This window comes from Protopterus annectens, chromosome 17.part0 (genome assembly GCF_019279795.1).
Source record: "Protopterus annectens isolate FY-2018-M chromosome 17.part0, PAN1.0, whole genome shotgun sequence".
Lineage (NCBI taxonomy): Eukaryota > Metazoa > Chordata > Ceratodontiformes > Protopteridae > Protopterus > Protopterus annectens.
Window position 1 is genome coordinate 640,621,918 of NC_056751.1, and position 14,390 is coordinate 640,636,307.

The window sequence follows — 14,390 nt, forward strand, 5'->3', positions numbered from 1 at the left end:
CTTAAATAATTCAACTCTTTTACAAAGTTCTATTTTCCTAATCTCTGGATTAATGAACAAAGTACATCTTTGTGAAAGCCCATGTGCCATGCCCTATGCAGTTCATAGATGTTTCCCAAACTTCTTAGAATTTTACAGGTTATGGACACATACAAGTGCACACCTGCAAGTGGAGTGCAAAAGAGAATCCATACAGTAAGTCTGCGGTACAAAAACAAGTGAATGGAAGACTGCATCATGGAGTAGGGACAAGGATGCTACAAGAGTGTAAGAACAGACAGCTTGCTGCAAACCCAACAGTTCAGCATCTGCCCACTAAGGAAAGATAAATTATTCCGCTAATACAGCTGAACAGTGGCCTCACACTTCATTTGAAATGCATTCCCAGTATGATGTGAAAATACCCTGGGGGTGTAACAGTGCATCCCGGATTGTGCTGCAGTACAGTCAAGTGCAGTGATGTAACTAAACATGGCTTGTAATCCACATAACAGTGTAATTAACTCCTGACTTTGTGTGCAGCTGCTATGCTAGACCAATCATTAACCACTAGATTTAAACCTTATATGAATTGTCCACTGACATGAGCATGACAATCTGTAAAAATAGGCTGCACTGCCCCAGATGCAGCAGGTATTTAAGGAGATGAACATGGAAAAGGGGATCTAGTTTGCATATCCTTGTTCATGTATCTGTGTGCGTCTGTCAGAGAGACAAGTGCGTCAGTGTGTATGCCTCTATGCATGAGATACAGTGTGCTAATCTTTGTGTGTAAGTGATAATTTACCAATATGACTGTTTGTTTGTGCATGTGTTATGTGTAACAGTGTGGTCAGTATAGTCAGTGTTACTTTTCTTATCTGTGTGTGTTTGTGTGCATGTGTTGGGGAGGGGGATCAGCTATAAGAGGACAGTAGGGCACCTCTGGACAAAGACCATTGTTTGAAGTTCCCTGATGAATCCATTGGGCACCATTATGACAGAGTACTTGATACTGTGCTCCAAATGATTTGTTCATTATTTGTTCATAGGTTCATACTAGGCTAACTGCCCTAATGAGCCATTCCAAGCCTAGCCAATTACCCCATGTGAGAATCAAACCCTGGACCTTCCATCTCTAAGGTAAACACCTTAACCATTATGCCAGCCTCCCACCATGATGTGTAGTTATACTGTTTGTATATTATTTTGAAAATGTTAGTTATGTAGCTTATCTATCTGACACCTGTATACAGCTCTGAAAGCCTTGATTATAAAGTTGTTGATAGTAATTAATTTTTCCTACCAGTCATCTGTATCACTCACACTCTAACCTCCACGCTACTTTCTCAATTTCCCAATGCCACCCCTTCTATCATATTTTTTATTTCTGCCTTTGTACACCAATCCTAAGAGTCATCCCTTGTTTTGCTAACTTTTCATATACTTGGAACTGAAAACACCAGTGGAAATCACTACCTGAAAAAGACTCCAGTCGTAACATACGTTAATATGGTTTTTGCCCTCTCTGTTGCTTGTTAACCAGGCCTAGTACCTTACCAGGAGCACACACTACAGGAATCCTCCTCCTACCCCTCCCCTACGGCAGGGTGTCTCCTCATACCTCTCAACTCTGTTGTTTCTTTTCCTATCAGTTTCCTAGCCCTGTTCTCCACTTGGTGATTTCTCCACTGTCCCACTCTGCCCTCACACTTAGCATAGAGCAAGTCCCCACTCTCTCACTCTCCCCTCACTATTAGCATAGAGTTACAAAGTTACAATGTCCTCAGTAGCACAGGGATACAGTAACCTATGCTAAATGTTACCGCTAAGCCCTATTGCCTGTGATATTAGCTCCATACCTGATCACATTAAAGTGACTGATTGTTTTTCTCTCTGCACTGTCGACCATGGCCTTATTGTAAGCAATATAGAAATTAAAACCCCTACCTTCAACAGTGCAGAAACTCTAATTGCCAAACTAAAAGTTAATTAAAAAAACATGTAAACACTATCAGTGCATATATTTCCCCAAGCAATAACATTACTACCATAGACTCCATCCTCCACTGGGCATCTCATACCCTCCCCCTAGAAACATTTATACTAGGCAACTTTAACACAGACTGGTCTACCTGTAACTCCCCACTAATCACATAAACCCACATGTTTTTTCTCATTTAATCCAGACTGTCACTAAATCAGATAAATCAACCAAAAAAGGCTCAATTCTAGACTGGATCCTTACAAACCATCCACATTTGTCACACTACTCTGGTTTCCTTCCTGACATCCTTAGCAATCACCTCCCTACATTTGTACTTAGACAACAAGTTAAACCCACAAAAACTACCTCTGTCCAACAGGATCACTGCATAAAAAATTTCAAACCCCAAGACTTATAACTGCCCTAACTCACTGTAACTGGACACGTCTTTCACATCTCCCCCTCAGTAATGCCGTAGACTTCTTCAACACTACTTTCCTGAATATGCTAAATCACGTTGGCCCTACTAGAATAGTCAGGACAAAGTCCAACTATGCCCCCTGTTCACCAAAAGCACATAGGCACTCGTAAAAACTTAGAGAAAAGGCATGGGAAGCATCGCTTCACAACAAAACAGATACAAACAGACAAAAATACTTAGAACTAAGGACTAAGGCCAAAAAACAAATATGAATAGACAAGAAAAAATCACTACTCAGATATAGAAACAAAACACAAGTATAGCCCTCAAAAGTTCTAGGCAGCAAAAAATAAAATCTTACAACAAGGGAAAACCAGTACTCCGCCCCCAAATATCAATGCCACCACAACAGTACAACCACGCAATTTAACCAATACTTCTCCAGTTCCATTCTAAAGCTCACAAATACAGGTTCTCCCACAACACATCCTGACCCCTAAAACTTGACAACAAGTCAAAGTGGTTTCTCCCTACAACCACTACCAACCAAAACAATTTATAAATACTTGTCCAAACTTAAACCCTCTTCCTTAGCAACCGATAAACTCCCTGCAGAATATGTCAAAATCACAGCCAACGCCATTTCTTACCAAATCTCCCTACTAATAAATAGGTCAATCTCAGAACAACACATCCCAACCTTCTGGAAATTTTCACACATAATACCTCTACATAAAGGTGGTAACTCATCCAAACTATCCAATTACCAGCCTATCACCATATTATTCCCCCTGTCAAAAATTCTAAAGAAATGCATTCATTCCCAAATTCTTAACTATCTCCTAATAATCTCCCGGCCAAGACACAACATGGTTTCTAACCCAATCATAGCACTACCACAGCCCTTACCAGGTTTTTCTAACACTGTAAATCAACATAGAAAAATGGCAACCTGGTCTCATCTATCTTTATCAATCTCTCCAAGGCATTTGATTTCCCACCTCAAACACCTAACTGCTCTCTCTAAACTCAGTCTAAGTAACTCTATTCTACTTTGGCTCAATAACTATCTGTCTAGCTGACAACAAGCTGTAAAATGGCAAAGCTCCCTATCTCCACCCCTACCAGTAACCTCCGGTGTCACACAAGGATCTATCCTTGAACCTCTTCTCTTCACAATATTTATCAATGACCTCCACAAAGCCACACTCCATGCCAATCTGGTCCTGTATGCTGATGACTCTACTCTAATCTGCTCTGCCCCCTCTCTCCAACTACTGCAGAAAATTACCCAATAATCCTTTACCGCCATAGAAACATGGTTATCTGACTCACAACTAATACTTAACCCAAAAAAAACCCACAACTAATGCTACTTCATTCCTCTAAAGCCACTGACCCCATTTCCCCATTTAAAATAATCTCATCAGACAATACTACCATCTCACCAGTCCTGCTAACCAAGCTATTAGGTGTTATTATAGATAACAGCATGACATTTGACAAACATATAGCACAAACCATAACTAAAGTCCATAAAAAACTTGGCACCCTCTACAGATGTAAGCACTACCTCACGAATAACAGTAGAGCCACCATCACAAAAAAACACCTACTCTCCACACTGCTTTATGCCTCTCCCATACTAACTTCTGCTTCTTCTTCTTCTTCTTTCAGCTTTTCTTGGTCAGGGATCGCCACAGCAGATCACATGATTGGCAGTAGAGTTTTACAGTGTCGAGTTGCCAGCCTGGCGCCCAACCTTCCACAGAAGGCACACATATACACACACTATGCCTAAGGCCAATTTAGTGTGTCCAATCCACCTACAGCATGTCTTTGGGATGTGGGAGGAAATCGGAGCACCCAGAGGAAACCCATCTGACCACAGGGAGGACATGCAGACTCCACACAGAAGGCACCCCAGCCAAGGATCGAACGGAGAACCTCTTGCTGTGACAACGCTAACTTCTGCACCACCATGGCCACCCCCCTCTTCCATACTAATTAACCTAAACAAAGGAGACCTAAACAAACTAACCAACTGCTATAACAAAAATAGCCACGTTTGCTACTGAATCAGCTTTCAGGTCTCACCACTGTTTAGCCTTAAACCACGTATCCTGGTTAGAACTACCAAACATACTCACTTATAATCAGCTCACATTAGCTTACCAGATCCTATACCACCTCAATTATATTCCAGCCCTACAAGGCCTACTAAGCCACTACACTAATAACCATCTCCCAAGATCCACCAACAAAGCATTAGTAAAAATATCCAAAAGCAAGAATAGTTTAGCTGACTCCCACTACTCCAGTGCCATAGCAAAAGTATGGAGCACCCTTCCTCTAGAAATCTGGATCCTAGATAATAAACACAACTTTAAATTCAACCTCCACTCCTACCTAACCAGCTCATGGAAGTGTACTTGCTCAGAACCAGGATAACCCCCGACTAGATGCTATATCATACTGTATCCTAGACGCCTCATAAAAACAGCTTTGGAGTATACCCCTTGTATATAGTTACAGACCCTAAACTGACCATTTGTTAAGTGCTCCATTTATCTAAGGCACACCCAAAGGAGCAAGGATCCATGCCCTACCTAACTAACTTATTCCCCTAATAAGCTACAGACTTATTTTTACTCTCTCCTACTCTTCAACCTAACTTCTAGAGAGAATTTCTCTCTTAAAGATTCTAAATGTATTTTCTCATAACTAATGTTTTTTTCCCAATCTTATGCTGTTTGTTACTCTACTCATAGATTCATAGGTGTGTACTAGGCTAATGGCCCTGGGGCCTTTACAAGCCTAGCCCATAGGATTACCCTGGCATCATACCATCCAACCTTAGTTCCCAGTGCCTCTGTCGAGTAAAGCCACTGGAATGATCCCTGGGGTGAATTTTTTATTTCCCATCCACTCATCAAGATTTCTCTTGAAGAGGTCGAGTGAGGTGCTATGCTTGACATGTATGGGAAGCCTATTGCATAGCATGGGCAGTCTCTGGGTTATGAACCTGTTTCTCCAGCATCTTCTGTTGATTGTGGTAATGAGGTTGAGGTCTCTGGAGCATGTGGTGTGGAGGGATTGGGATTTCTTTAGATGTAGCATTTCTAACAGAGCTGGGTCAGACATGGCTTTGTAAGTCAAGCAGGTATTGCCTCTAAGTAGGTGATATGAGACAGAGAATAGTAGGGATTTTTTTAGTCTGTCCATATAGGACAAATGTTTAAGGCCTAGGATCCTCTTTGTGAGGTACTTTTGCGGCCTCTCCAGTTGTTGCATGTGTTTAGTGAGGTACATGCCAAATCAGGCATTGTACTCAGTGATTGGCCTAATGAGAGAAGAGTAGAGGGACACAATGACCTCTTTCTTCCTGGATGCAAAACCCTTAGTAATGAGATGTGCCACAGAAAAGGACTTTCTGAGCACAGTGGCAATGTGGTGGTCAAAAGAGAGGTTGCTGTCAACCTGTGTACAATATACTACCATCGATGTGGTAATTCGTGAGAACTGTGTTTTTCCCAAAGGGGATGGCGACACATTTTTTGGCATTGAGCTTAAGGCTATGGTTCTGACACCAGTCATTGGTCTCAGTGAGGCCTTTCTGTAGGATGTGAACATAATTCGGGGAGTTAATAATAGCTCCCAACTTGGGATCATCTGTGAACTTTGTCAGCCAGAGTTCTTTCGTGTTGGCCTGGGCTTCAGAGAAGTATTTACCAAACAGGAGAGGACCAAGGACCAAACTCTGTGGGACTCCACTCGTGACTAGACGACAGTCTGATTTGGAGTCAGCTACTTTCACACTGTGGGTTCTACCTGTGAGCCAGTTTGCAACCAACTTAGTTATATAAGGGTTGATGCCTAGCTTAGTGAGTTTTTCTACAATTTCTGAATGGGGAATGATATCAAAGGTCTTTGCCAGATCAAGGTAGGCTGTATGAACCACCTTGCCTTCATCCACAGCTCTGGTGACTGACTCAAAGAAGTTGACTAAGTTGAGCAGGCATGATCTACCTCTCACAAAACCAAACTGTGTGGGATCCAGAGTTTGGAGATTCCCTATATCCTTGTTTATTAGGTCCATGATGATGCGTTATATAGCTTTGCATATCAGAATTGTCATGCTAATGGGGTGATAGTTCCCAGGGTCTGTAGTCGCTCATCCTTTGTGGAGAGGGATGACTGTAGCATGTGTCATTCGGTAGGGACAAAGCCTGAGGTGAGGCTGTGATTGAACAGGGCACACAGGTGAGGTGCCAGTTCACTCTGTAGTTCATGTAGAACACAGCCAGGGATATTATCAGGTCCCATAGAAGCTGTATTCTTGGCCTTGGAGAGTGCTGCTTTAACCAGTGCAGCAGTAATACTGGGTGCCTGGCAATCTACTGGTATTATGACTGGTCCCTTGGGGAGGAGAGAGGAGTAAAGCTGGCACTGAATCTGTCGGCCAGTATACTGGCAATATCTGTTGGCTTGGTATAGGAGGACCATTGTGCAGTAGCTCAGGACAAATCTGGGTATTGCCATGGAGATTCTTTACATAACTATACTCTACTGTTATTCCTTTGTATAATTTTTGCAAATTTTATGTCACTATTCATGTATTGTTTCTATTGTACTGTTTTGGAGCTTTTCTCCCTGGATCTCTGCTGAAAATGGGCACCCTGCCTAGTCTGACTCTCCCAGTAAATAAATGTAAAATAATTAAACGGTGTTTAGCATTATGAATCACACTCTTGCCAACACATGGGCCTTGTATGGGACAACGTGCTATGTCCAATATTAACAGATTCTTTCTTTAGGTGGAACAGGAACAGGCAAATAGCACCAGCTTCTCCAAACAGAAATAAAGTCATACACAGATACTTTAGCAAAAAAAGACTGTCTTGAACTTTAATCAGTAGCTTCATTCATTTTCTTACCTGATATTGATAGTACTCTCTTGTTAAGATTTTCCCAGGATTCTGTGTACAATATATAGTTGCCTGTCAAGAGTTCATTGGATTTGGCTGATGACTTGTTCATAGCAGCTCCATAGATCATTCAGTGCTTCTGTAAAATATGGAGTACTTTGCTGCTTTCTGTGCTCAACAGGGTGTTTTCAATGCTGAACAAGAAATTTCTGTTTAAAAGTTGCATACCTGCTAAAGGCCGCTGTGCTCTTACATTCTTTTTTTGCATGAGGATGAGGAGGTGACTTAATCAAAGGCAGCTATTCTATGTATTTTTTTACATTATGGGTGAGACTGGGACTTGTGTTCAGCTAGTTGTATAATCCAGACGGTCTTGTAGAATTAAGGTATCTAACGGAAATTTGATAACTTTATTCAGTTTATAATCATTGGCAAACTTTGTCAGCCAAAACCTTTAACATTTAGTTTAACCTTGAAGAAGCAGATGCAAAAGAGGAGTGGTCTCAGGACAGAACTCAGGGGTAAGCCGCTTGTGTCATTTCTCTGGTGAGAGAAGGAACTCGCCACTCTAAGTCCTATCTGTGAGCCAGTTTGCTATCAAGTAGACTACAAATAGGATGACCCTGAGCATGTAGAGCTCATATATAGTGTCAGCATGGGGGATGGTGTTAGAGGTCTTGACTAGGTCAACATAGACAGCATGGACAGTAAAAACATCATCCAGTGTTTCACTGACACTGTAAAGGAATCAGCCAAGTTATGTAGACAAGACGTGCCTTTTACTAAATCAAATTGATTTGAGGCAAGCTCTTGCGGTCATTTATGCTACTGTTGATCTGTTTGGCTAATATATGCTCCTTGATATTGGAAAATAAATGCCCTTTTATAAATGCACTGTAATGGCAGTACATAATGCTTCTGGGACAGAGCCCGGGGTAGGCTAACATGGAAGAGGTGGAAGAGATCTTTGACCAGGTATTGGATAACACTTAATAACAAGCAGCATGGAGTATTATGAGGACACGTGGGACTGTTGTTTTTGGATGTCACAATCACTGATGCAGCCTGTTCAGATGTGATTTTGAGGGAAATGATGTGTGTGAGGGAAGAGAGAGAACACTTAGTCGATGGAGTGAAGCTGCAGATAAATTTGTCCACAAAAAATAATTGCACTGAGTGTGAGGTCAGAGTAGGAAACTCTGTGAGATACAAATTCTCTTCAAAAGTCTGCATATTTAAAAGTTCTGTTGTAGTTACCTGTAGTTTTTATGGCAATGTTGAGTTTATAGCCTGATTTCAACTCCTTAAAACAATATTTCAGACTTTTACTTATAAATTTAAGGCCACTTATACATTTGTGAAGTGGGAATTTATTAAAAATAGACTCAATATTATTTCCATTTTGTTGCACTGTGGGAATTTCACCAAGCAAATTTACTTTTAAATTATCCACCATGCTTATGACAGATGGCTGTTTACTGGTGAGAGGGGGATTCAGAGAAGTGTACCTTAATTTTAAGTAACTATTTTCATCTCTTACAGAGTTGGAATAGTTGAGTAGAAATGGATATTCCAGTAAATGTGAGGCAGTTGCTACAACACCTCAATGAGCATAGATGACTAACAGACTAGAAAGAAATTGGATAAGTTGGGTCTCAATCATAACTGAATTTAGACCAATTGCTGTCTTTAGTACAGTAAAAAGAAAGAGAGGGAGTATAAATCCTAGAGAATGGTGGGACATCTAACAAGATTACTAAAAAAACACCTTTAAGAGCACTTATGTGACAATAAGCAACAAAGAGGTTCACTTTATAAACAATATATGACGATAATACACTAGGCAACTATGCACACCTTCAAAGCAAAGGTTAGCAAGAAGACCACTTACTAAGGCGTCACTACTGCACAGTAATTGGGTCACCAGTTAAAAGCACGCAGAAAATATATGCACTTTGTGACTAAGCACCTAATAAACAACAAAACCATAAGCAGCAAAGCCGATACGGTACATTTGCACAATAAGGAAGATCACTTTAGTTCACTTGTAAATACTAGTCTGCTGAGCACCTATGGAGCACTAGCAACCAATGATTGTCAAGATAAACCACTTACAAAAACATATATACTGAGATGAAATCAGGTATCCTGGCAAACACTTGAGGAACACAAATGATTAAATCCGTAAATCCATCTTCTTAACATTTCCCACTCCACTAGACAAAGGAAAAAAAAATCCTAAAATACATTCATCATATTCCATTTGAAATTCTTACCATCATGGATTCCATCCAGACTTTATTACCTAAATGCTATTTACATTGTTTTTTCCATTCAGACTGCAGTAATTGTATTATCTACTTTAAAGCAATCATTGTATTCGCATGGACATTATGGATTTAAACTTGTATTTGCTTCAGTCTTTTATATTTGAATTGGCACCCTTTCCTTGTTGGCGATTCCTCCACTTACTACTGGCTTGCTGCTGCTGAATTGGTTTAATATCTGCATTATTTCAACTTGTACAGTAAATATTCAAGGCTTCTTACAGTAACATGATGGATTTTACATTTGCTTGTCATTGTCAATAATAATAATAATGTATATATATATATATATATATATATATATATATATATATATATATATATATATATATATATAAAATTTGTGCAACAGGGTAGTGCCCTGATCAGTACTGACCAATTTCAGCCTCACCCCAGGTGAAATACAAAAACATTTAACAAACAAAAAACACAAAAGTGTAAGTAATAACAGAGTAGATCACTTACTCTTGAAAATGTTCCAAAAGAAGCAACAGCCCTGCTAGAGTGACACTAGGTAGGGGAGGGATACAAAAAAAAATGGCCAAAGAAATGCACGTAGAGACAGACTAGTGAGAAAAAGGAAAACCCTTCTTTTGCCCTGAAATGAAACAAACAGTTGATCAGACTTACTAATATTCTTAATTGTGTCTAGAGAAAATCTGAGCTCTCTCTGAAAATCTAGGTTGTGCAAAATTCTTCTTGTTGTGGTGATTAGGGAAGAAAGAAAGAGAAACTAATAGACTGGTTTACGGACATTTCATTAACAATGTCAGATGGGTCCCTCAAATTATTTGTGTTATGAACTCAGTTGATCTCACTGGGGGTAATATGTAATTATTGACCATGGGATGAGTTAGGCCAGTCTAACACCAAATGGGGTTGGTTAATTCATTCACCAAAACGGATATTGTCTAGGCTTAAAATAACATGCAACAGCAGTTAGCCTAGTACTTATCTTATGAACATATAAAAGGATTAGTCAGGAATACTCTATCCTTTTGGATGATGAAAAATGGAGGAGAAGCCCTGAAGGCTTGTAACTCATTGTTTTTCCAGATATAAAGAGTACCAGCAAAACAGTCTTCCAAGTACAGAACTTCAGAAAGGACATAGAAGTTGGTTCAAAGAGAGGGCATGTCAACTTTTCCAAAACATAATTTAAGTCCCAGGTAGGAGGATTACAGTTTTCTGGTGGCATAATTTGAGGGGTGTGTTAAATAAAAACAATGATAACAACACAGGAGGCTCAGATGCAAAAGTTTACTAGTGTACACCAGGAGGCAAAAAACCATACAAGTACAGAGTTTTGTCTGACATGATGCAGGAAATACACAATTTTATATAGGTTTAACACTCAAGCTGTGCCCACCTTACTGACGTGGTTAGTCACAGGGCACCTACATCACTATGGTCTACAATATTTTATTCATAAGAAAAAGCTGATGTTATACATTTTAAAAGTTTTTCCATGGGAATAATACAGCCTTGCAAAGCACCTGGTTAGTTATAATGTCTTTCTGTAAATGTTACTCCTTCAAGGTTTCAGGCCTGCTCGAATACAATAGTTGGTTTAGTCTTGTAATATACTTTTTTGTTCTTTTTGCAACATTACTTTAGCAGCTGTGTCTTATCTTTGATAACATTCACAAGGCCAATTATTCCAGAGGAAGGAAGAAGATTTTCAATGCTTTATACATTTAATTTCTTGACCCAACACTGCAGATAATCATTAGTGAAAAACATAAGCTTGCTGAGCTGGCTACTGCCAGGGTCAGAGTTCAAATACACTGCAGCTCCAAAGCTTCAAGCAATTACATGTAAAATCATTCTTATTGCCATATTGTAAATAGAATAAAATGCATTATATACTATTTGCTTTTAAACTAGCACTTTATACATGTTCAAATACATATTTTTCTAACAGGGTGCCTTTGCTAAAATGTTTGACCTCAAAATGTGTGGATAAAGTTGGATCCATAGGCAATCAGGTGGAGTTGGCTGACGGATGTGTTTTTTTTTTTTTGTTTTCTTTTGAAGAATATATTAGACCTGAATAGAGCAGCTCACACAAACGGGATAGAATAGTGGGAATACCTGTACAATAAGGGTCCCTTTTTGTTTTCTTTATTTGGGCCCAAATAGAAAATCTTTTCCATTTGGAAACAAAAGAGTTCCTTGTAACAGGTTTCCTACCTTCTCATAATACCTGTGGCATGTTCTCACAAGAAATGTACCTGAATGTATCAAAATTCTGTCATCTAAACTATCAGGTCTAGGATCTGCAAGTTTGAGTGAATGCAAAAAACATTTTGTTGTGTGAGCAAGTCCTTCCTGTCGAGTAACTTGTGGTTATTGGCATTGGCCAAGTGGAAAAGAAGGAAAAAAAGTAGAGACATGTAAGTAAACTTGCCATAGCAGTAGATAATCAGATAGATAACTAATGCAGTGTCCTAAGCCACATGCAACACACTGCCATAGATTGTACCTGCCATTTAGCTCTCAAAGCCCCAGCGCACCCTCCATGGAACTCAACCAGTGCCCAGCATTAAGAAAGTAGGATATATACATAAAAATACATTTTGTTAACGTTTGTTGCATATCTACTTTTATTTTTCATTTTAAGTTGTTGTGCTTATTACAGTTGCTGCAGATAATCTCATATTACTTAAGGGATTAAATTGATTCACTTACTTTTTTATCTCTTTAACTGTGATGCTAGTGCAAGTTGTGCTACTAAACAATGGTCTTAATATAGTTTATGATAGGGATCACCCCTTTGCCTCTCTCTGCCTTCATCTAAGCACAGTTCATCTTTGCAGGAAGCTGGGCATTTCAAGGAGACATAGAGCTGGTCTTAGGTTCTGCTGCCATCCACGGATATGGGGGGCTGTATCCACTGCATGTACCTGGGATTTTTAGTTACCACTGAGGGACAAAACATTATTCAAACTGATATAATCTGTTCTGAGTTATGTATTCATGGATACCTCAAGCCATCTAGAACAGGTATTTAGTGTCAGCTGTTCCTCACTTTTGGTGAGGGTACTATAGTTTAGAATCAGACTGGTTTGGAACAAGTGTTGAATGATATCTGACTCTATTAGTTCCTTCAAACTGCTGCTTATAATGGAGACCTGGCTTTAAGGTAATTTGGTTCTGCTGTCATGGCAGTAGTGATTCCTGTGTTCTCCACTGTAAAGCACTCTTAACCCACTCAGGGCAGTGGTGTAGTTGTTACTCTCTTATCATTTGACCATTGAACTGATGAAAGCTAAAGGTAGGACTGCCAAATCTTTTACATTGTGATGGCTGAAGGAGCAAACTGTGGTACTTCCTCACTCATTGTGCACCAGTTAGTGTGAGGACAGTTTTTCAGGTGTTTTCAGACGCTTGCATCATTGGTGTTTATTACCCATGTGATTGATCATGGGTGACTTTACCATCACAGCAGATGATGAGTCTGTAGGTTTTATAAAATAATTCCTATATAATATGAGGTGATTTGAGTTTGGTCAGATAGTTCGCTCTGCAATCCATAGCTTTGAACATGGTCTAAACATGGTGCTCTAGCTTGGCATCACATTCAGTGATAAAATGGTGGAACTAGTAATCTGATAAGACTACTGCTTGGTGCACTTTATGATTAGCCAACCATGGGTAGAGCCCCCTGACCAGGGACTGGTGCAATCTAAGAGATTTAGTCTAATCACAACAGGTAATTTATCTATTATGTTACCTCAGCAGCTGAAGGGGTGCATTGCCTAAGATCCAGAATAAACGTCTTCTGCTAAGGCCTTAATGGCTTACATGAATTTTTTAGTCCTTAATTTTTTATTATTTATTATTATTTATTTTAAAATAAATAAATAAATAAATAAAATTATTTTAAAATAAATAAATAAATAAATAATAAATAAACGTCTTCTGCTAAGGCCTTAATGGCTTACATGAATTTTTTAGTCCTTAATCATGTATATCTAGTCCATTTGATGCCATGTGACCCACAATATATTTCTGACAACTCCCTGGTGTTAGGAAGGCTGGCCAGTGGTATTACACTGGTCTCAAGATTAACCTTTTGTTATATATTCATTTCCTTTTTACTTATCTTGTGATAGCTCTGCTTTGGCAAACCCTCTGAGTGCACTATTGTGGGTGGATGGGAGGTTGTGAAACCTAACTTTCTTCAACACCTGGAGAGCTTTATGTATACAAAGCTTGCCTTGATTAGATTGTTTTACAAGCTGCACTCACAGAACCAGATTTTAGTCCTGGGAGGTGTTTACCACCTTGGAAATAATGTGAGTTTCCTATTTTGAGTTGATTTGACTTTGTCTATCTTTAGTTCAGCATGCAAGTGAGCATACATAAACAAGTTTCTTGCCACAACAGAGCACTAAAATCATTTCTAGAGCTGTCGGGTCCAGTTCTTTATTGCTTCACAGCACACATTCCACACATCCATAAAAACAGTTGTCGCGACATATAAATCCAGTATGTGAGCAAATGGAACATCATAGAATTTGGGGGCACTGTGGATCTATTCTATCATTTCCTGGGCTTCTGGATTTTTTTCCCTTTTTTTTTCATTTTCACAAGTATTCATTATCTTTCCATATTTCTTGAGGAAGACTGGTTATATAGCTAATGGTAAGTGGATAAAACACCCTGAGAATTTTCTAAGTTGCTCACTTCTTAGGCAGATGTGAAAAAAGTGAAAGATATGTGCATATCTGTAATAGCAGCAA

At 39.3% G+C, this 14,390-nt stretch overlaps 1 protein-coding gene across 1 annotated transcript in view; it reads left to right on the forward strand.

Moving 5' to 3' along the window:
* Positions 1-14,390, forward strand: part of IGSF9 (immunoglobulin superfamily member 9) — a 1,174,198-nt gene that overhangs the window by 572,576 nt on the left and 587,232 nt on the right. The window lies entirely within an intron of this gene.